Here is a 6,684-nt window from a genome sequence, read left to right as displayed (position 1 = left end):
ATGAGCAGGAGCAAGGATAAGAACATTCTTGTGGAAGCAGATCTAGAACCTGAAAGGACTCTGAAGAGAAAATTAAGAGAATCTAAAATACAACAATCCAGAGATAACCTTTCAGAAATTTTCGAACAGGAAGAGGAGATGGCAGCCGAAAATAATAATAATGTAAGGAAGATGCTTGGTGACTTTACTGCACCTAATTCCAATTTACATGGAAGAAGCATCTCCATTCCTGCCATTGGAGCAAATAACTTTGAGCTGAAACCTCAATTAGTTTCTCTGATGCAGCAGAACTGCAAGGTTCATGGACTTCCATCTGAAGATCCTTTTCAGTTCTTAACTGAATTCTTGCAGATATGTGATACTGTTAAGACTAATGGAGTAGATCCTGAAGTCTACAGGCTCATGCTTTTCCCTTTTGCTGTAAGAGACAGAGCTAGATTATGGTTGGATTCTCAACCCAAAGACAGCCTGAACTCTTGGGATAAGCTGGTCACGGCTTTCTTAGCCAAGTACTTTCCTCCTCAAAAGCTGAGCAAGCTTAGAGCTGATGTTCAAACCTTCAGACAGAAAGAAGGTGAATCCCTCTATGAAGCTTGGGAAAGATACAAACAGTTGACCAAAAAGTGTCCTTCTAACATGCTTTCAGAATGGACCATCCTGGATATATTCTATGATGGTTTATCTGAGCTATCAAAGATGTCACTGGACACTTCTGCAGGTGGATCCATTCACCTAAAGAAAACGCCTGCAGAAGCTCAAGAACTCATTGACATGGTTGCAAATAACCAGTTCATGTACACTTCTGAAAGGAATCCTGTGAATAATGGGACGCCTATGAAGAAGGGAGTTCTTGAAGTTGATACTCTGAATGCCATATTATCTCAGAACAAAATATTGACTCAGCAAGTCAATATGATTTCTCAGAGTCTGAATGGAATGCAAGCTGCATCCAACAGTACTCAAGAGGCTTCTTATGAAGAAGAAGCTTATGATCTTGAAAACCCTGCAATAGCAGAGGTGAATTACTTAGGTGAACCTTATGGAAACACCTATAACTCATCATGGAGAAATCATCCAAATTTCTCATGGAAGGATCAAAAGCCTCAACAAGGCTTTAATAATGGTGGAAGAAACAAGTTTAACAATAATAAACCTTTTCCATCATCCACTCAGCAACAGACAGAGAACTCTGAACAAAATACTTCTAATTTAACAAACTTAGTCTCTGATATATCCAAGGCCACTGTAAGTTTCATGAATGAAACAAGGTCTTCCATTAGAAATCTGGAAGCACAAGTGGGCCAGCTGAGTAAAAGGATCACTGAAATCCCTCCTAGTACTCTCCCAAGCAATACAGAAGAGAATCCAAAAGGAGAGTGCAAGGCCATTGACATAAGCACCATGGCCGAACCTACAAGGGGAGTGGAGGACATGAATCCCAAGGAGGAAGACCTCCTGGGACGTCCAGTGACCAATAAGGAGCTTCCCTCTGAGGAACCAAAGGAATCTGAGACTCATCTAGAGACCATAGAGATTCCATTGAACCTCCTTATGCCCTTCATGAGCTCTGATGAGTATTCCTCTTCTGAAGAGAATGAGGATGTTACTGAAGAGCAAACAGCCAAGTTTCTTGGTGCAATCATGAAGCTAAATGCCAAATTATTTGGCATTGATACTTGGGAAGTTGAACCTCCCTTGTTCATCACTGAACTAAGTGATCTGGATCAACTGACATTGCCTCAGAAGAGACAGGATCCTAGAAAGTTCATAATACCCTGCACCATAGGCACCATGATCTTTAAGGCTCTGTGTGACCTTGGTTCAGGAATAAACCTCATGCCCCTCTCTGTAATAGAGAAACTGGGAATCTATGGGGTGCAAGCTGCTAAAATCTCATTAGAGATGGCAGACAGTTCAAGAAAAAAGGCTTATGGACAAGTAGAGGACGTGTTAGTAAAGGTTGAAGGCCTTTACATCCCTGCTGATTTCATAGTCCTGGATACTGGAAAGGAAGAGGATGAATCCATCATCCTAGGAAGACCTTTCCTGGCCACAGCAAGAGCTGTGATTGATGTTGACAGAGGTGAACTAGTCCTTCAATGGAATGAGGACTCCCTTGTATTTAAAACTCAAGGATCTCCCTCTGCAACCATGGAGAGGAAGCATGAAAAGCTTCTCTCAAAGCAGAGTCAACCAGAGCCCCCACAGTCAAACTCTAAGTTTGGTGTTGGGAGGCCACAACCAAACTCTAAGTTTGGTGTTGAACTCCCATATCCAAACTCTAAGTTTGGTGTTGGAGAGTTTCAACAATGCTCTGAACATCTGTGAGGCTCCATGAGAGCTCACTGTCAAGCTATTGACATTAAAGAAGCGCTTGTTGGGAGGCAACCCAATTTTTATTTATCTAACTATATTTTTCTTAGTTATATGTCTTTGTAGGTTCATGATCATGTGGAGTCACAAAATAAATATAAAAAAATTGAAAACGGAATAAAAAACAGCAGAAGAAAAATCACACCCTGGAGGAGCATCTGTCTGGCGTTCAACGCCAGAACAGAGTATGGTTCTGGCGTTGAACGCCCAAAATGGGCAGCTTCTGGGCGCTGAACGCCAGAACAGGCATGGTTCTGGCGTTCAACACTAGAAATGGCACACAAATGGGCATTGAACGTCCAGAGTTGTGTGCAAGGGCATTTTACATGCCTAAATTGGTGCAGGGATGTAAATGCCTTGACACCTCAGGATCTGTGGACCCCACAGGATCCCCACCTACCTCCACTCACTTCTTCTCACCCCTCTTTCATACAATCCTATAAACACTCTTCCCCAAAACCCTTCACCTATCACCATCATCTCTCTTTCCATTCATGATCATCCTTTCTGTTTTCCATTTACCACTCACATCCATACACCCACTACCTTCAAAATTCAACATCTCTCTCCCACCCAATGCCACCCATATGGCCGAATACACACTCCCATCCATCTCCTCCATATCTTCTTCGTATTCTTCTATTCTTTCTTCTTTTGCTCGAGGGCGAGCAACATTCTAAGTTTGGTGTGGTAAAAGCATAGCTTTTTTGTTTTTTCCATAACCATTGATGGCACCTAAGGTTAGAGAAACCTCTAGAAAGAGGAAAGGGAAGACAAAAGCTTCCATCAAGGGTCTATAGCTCAGTGGTAGAACACTTGACTGCAAATCAAGAGATCCCTGAGATACCTCAGGGGATACATTTTCTTCCACACAATCATTGGAAGCAACTAAGGGTGGAACATCAAGAGCACTCCATCATCCTTCATGAAATCAGAGAAGATCTAAAAGCAATGAAGGAGGAGTAACAAAGACAAGGAAGAGACATAGAAGAGCTCAAGGACATCATTGGTTCCTCAAGAAGGAAACGCCACCATCACTAAGGTGGATTCATTCCTTGTTCTTGTTTCTTCTGTTTTTCGTTTCTATGTTATGTGCTTATCTGTGTTTGTGTCTTCATTACATGATCATTAGTAGTTAGTAACTGTGTCTTAAAGTTATAAATTTCCTATGAATCCATCACCTCTCTTAAATGAAAAATGTTTTAATTCAAAAGAACAAGAAGTACATGAGTTTCGAATTTATCCTTGAACTTAGTTTAATTATATTGATGTGGTGACAATGCTTCTTATTTTCTGAATGAATGCTTGAACAGTGCATATGTCTTTTGAAATTGTTGTTTAAGAATGTTAAATATGTTGGCTCTTGAAAGAATGATGACTAGGAAATATGTTATTTGATAATCTGAAAAATCATAAAAATGATTCTTGAAGCAAGAAAAAGCAGCAAATAAACAAAGCTTGCAGAAAAAAAAATATAGGCGAAAAAAAAATAGAAAGAAAAAGCAAGCAGAAAAAGCCAAAAGCTCTTAAAACCAAGAGGCAAGAGCAAAAAGCCAATAACCCTTAAAACCAAAAGGCAAGGGCAAATAAAAAGGATCCCAAGGCTTTGAGCATTAGTGGATAGGAGGGCCTAAAAGGAATAAAATCCTGGTCTAAGCGGCTAAACCAAGCTGTCCTTAACCATGTGCTTGTGGCGTGAAGGTGTCAAGTGAAAACTTGAGACTGAGCGGTTAAAGTCAAGGTCCAAAGCAAAAAAAAGAGTGTGCTTAAGAACCCTGGACACCTCTAATTGGGGACTCTAGCAAAGCTGAGTCATAATCTGAAAAGGTTTACCCAATTATGTGTCTGTGGCATTTATGTATCCGGTGGTAATACTGGAAAACAAAGTGCTTAGGGCCACGACCAAGACTCATAAAGAAGCTGTGATCAAGAATCATCATACTGAACTAGGAGAATCAATAACACTATCTGAACTCTGAGTTCCTATAGATGCCAATCATTCTGAACCTCAATGGATAGAGTGAGATGCCAAAACTATTCAAGAGGCAAAAAGCTATAAGTCCCGCTCATTTGATTGGAGCTATGTTTCATTGATAGTTTGGAATTTATAGTATATTCTCTTCTTTTTATCCTATTTGATTTTCAGTTGCTTGGGGACAAGCAACAATTTAAGTTTGGTGTTGTGATGAGCGGATAATTTATACGCTTTTTGACATTGTTTTTAGTATGTTTTTAGTAGTATCTAGTTACTTTTAGGGATGTTTTCATTAGTTTTTATGTTAAATTCATATTTCTGGACTTTACTATGAGTTTGTGTGTTTTTCTGTGATTTCAGGTATTTTCTGGCTGAAATTGAGGGACTTGAGCAAAAATCAGATTCAGAGGTTGAAGAAGGACTGCTGATGCTGTTGGATTCTGACCTCCCTGCACTCAAAGTGGATTTTCTGGAGCTAAAAAACTTGAAATGGCGCGCTTCCAGTTGCGTTGGAAATTAGACATCTAGGGCTTTCCAGAAATGTATAATAGTTCATACTTTGGCCAAGAATAGACAACGTAAACTGGCGTTCAACGCCAGCTTTCTGCCCAAATCTGGCGTCCAGCGCCAGAAAATGAGCCAAAACCAGAGTTGAACGCCCAAACTGGCACAAAAGCTGGCGTTCAACTCCAAGAAGGACCACTACACGTGCAACACTCAAGCTCAGCCCAAGCACACACCAAGTGGGCCCCGGAAGTGGATTTATGCATCAATTACTTACTTCTGTAAACCCTAGTAGCTAGTTTATTATAAATAGGACCTTTTACTATTATCTTTGGAATATCTTTTGATCCTTTGATCATCTGGGAACGCATTGTTCTTAGACCATGGAGGCTGGCCACACGGCCATGCCTGGACCTTCACTTATGTATTTTCATACGGTAGAGTTTCTACACTCCATAGATTAAGGTGTGGAGCTCTGCTGTTCCTCAAAGATTAATGCAAAGTACTACTGTTTTCTATTCAATTCATCTTATTTCGCTTCTAAGATATCCATTCACACCCAAGAACGTGATGAAGGTGATGATTATGTGTGACGCTCATCACCATTCTCCCCTATGAACACGTGCCTGACAAACACTTCCGTTCTACATGAAATAAGCTAGAATGAATATCTCTTAGATCTCTTAACCGGAATCTTCGTGGCGTAAGCTAGAATGATGGCGGCATTCAAGAGAATCCGGAAAGTCTAAACTTTGTCTGTGGTATTCCGAGTAGGATTCAATGATTGAATGACTGTGACGAGCTTCAAACTCGCGATTGTTGGGCGTTAGTGACAGACGCAAAAGGAGGGTGAATCCTATTCCAGCATGATCGAGAACCGACAGATGATTAGCCGTGCTGTGACAGAGCATGTGAGCATATTTTTCACTGAGAGGAGGGGATGTAGCCACTGACAACGGTGATGCCCTTGCATAAAGCCAGCCATGGAAAGGAGTAAGATTGATTGGATGAAGATAGCAGGAAAGCGAGGTTTAGAGGAATGAGAAGCATCTCTATTCGCTTATCTGAAATTCTCACCAGTGATTTACATAAGTATTTCTATCCCTATTCTATTATTTATTATTCGAAAATATCATTATCAATTTATATCTGCCTGACTGAGATTTGCAAGGTGACCATAGCTTGCTTCATACCAACAATCTCCGTGGGATTCGACCCTTACTCACGTAAGGTATTACTTGGACGACCCAGTGCACTTGCTGGTTAGTTGTATCGAAGTTGTGAACCATGGTATTGGCACCATGTTCTTGGCGCCATTGCCAGGGAAAGAAAGAGCCATGAATTTTACATGATCAAAGTATAATCGCGATTGCGCGTACCAAGTTGCTCACGTTGCCAGGGATTGTTTGAGCCTGGACATCACAATTTCGTGCACCAGCGCCGTTGCCGGGGAACTGCTAACGTGTGCCTTATTATTGGTTATTGTAAATATTTTTCTTTTGCTTGCTTATTTATTTTTGTTTTTCTTTTTTATTTTTATTTGCTACCATGAATTCTCACCCCCCCTCGCTTTGAGTTTGGTTCTAATTTTGTTGAAGGAAATAGAAGTTACAGCAGGAATATGGGATCGCATCAAGGTCACACCAATCAAGGATGGATGGAGCCAAGAGGATCTAATCACCCCTTTAGGCAACAACACCCTCCAAGATATCATGGACAAAGACCATTCTACAATACATATCCAGCTGATAGATATGGTGGACAACCTTGTAACTACCGACAAGCCCCACCCCGCGCCTGTAGACCATCCTCTCAACATAACCCCGAACCAC

The 6,684-nt window shown here is 41.0% G+C and overlaps 1 non-coding gene across 1 annotated transcript; it reads right to left on the bottom strand.

The window, feature by feature from the left end:
- Positions 1-534: 534 nt before the first annotated feature.
- On the bottom strand, positions 535-642 carry LOC112760662 (small nucleolar RNA R71). Its single transcript, XR_003181092.1, has one exon. It is a non-coding gene; the product is annotated as a small nucleolar RNA R71 (small nucleolar RNA).
- Between the last annotated feature and the right edge of the window lie 6,042 nt (positions 643-6,684).

The sequence above is a fragment of the Arachis hypogaea genome, chromosome 16, assembly GCF_003086295.3.
Source record: "Arachis hypogaea cultivar Tifrunner chromosome 16, arahy.Tifrunner.gnm2.J5K5, whole genome shotgun sequence".
Classification (NCBI taxonomy): Eukaryota; Viridiplantae; Streptophyta; class Magnoliopsida; order Fabales; family Fabaceae; genus Arachis; species Arachis hypogaea.
This window is presented reverse-complemented; position numbering and strand designations above follow the sequence as displayed.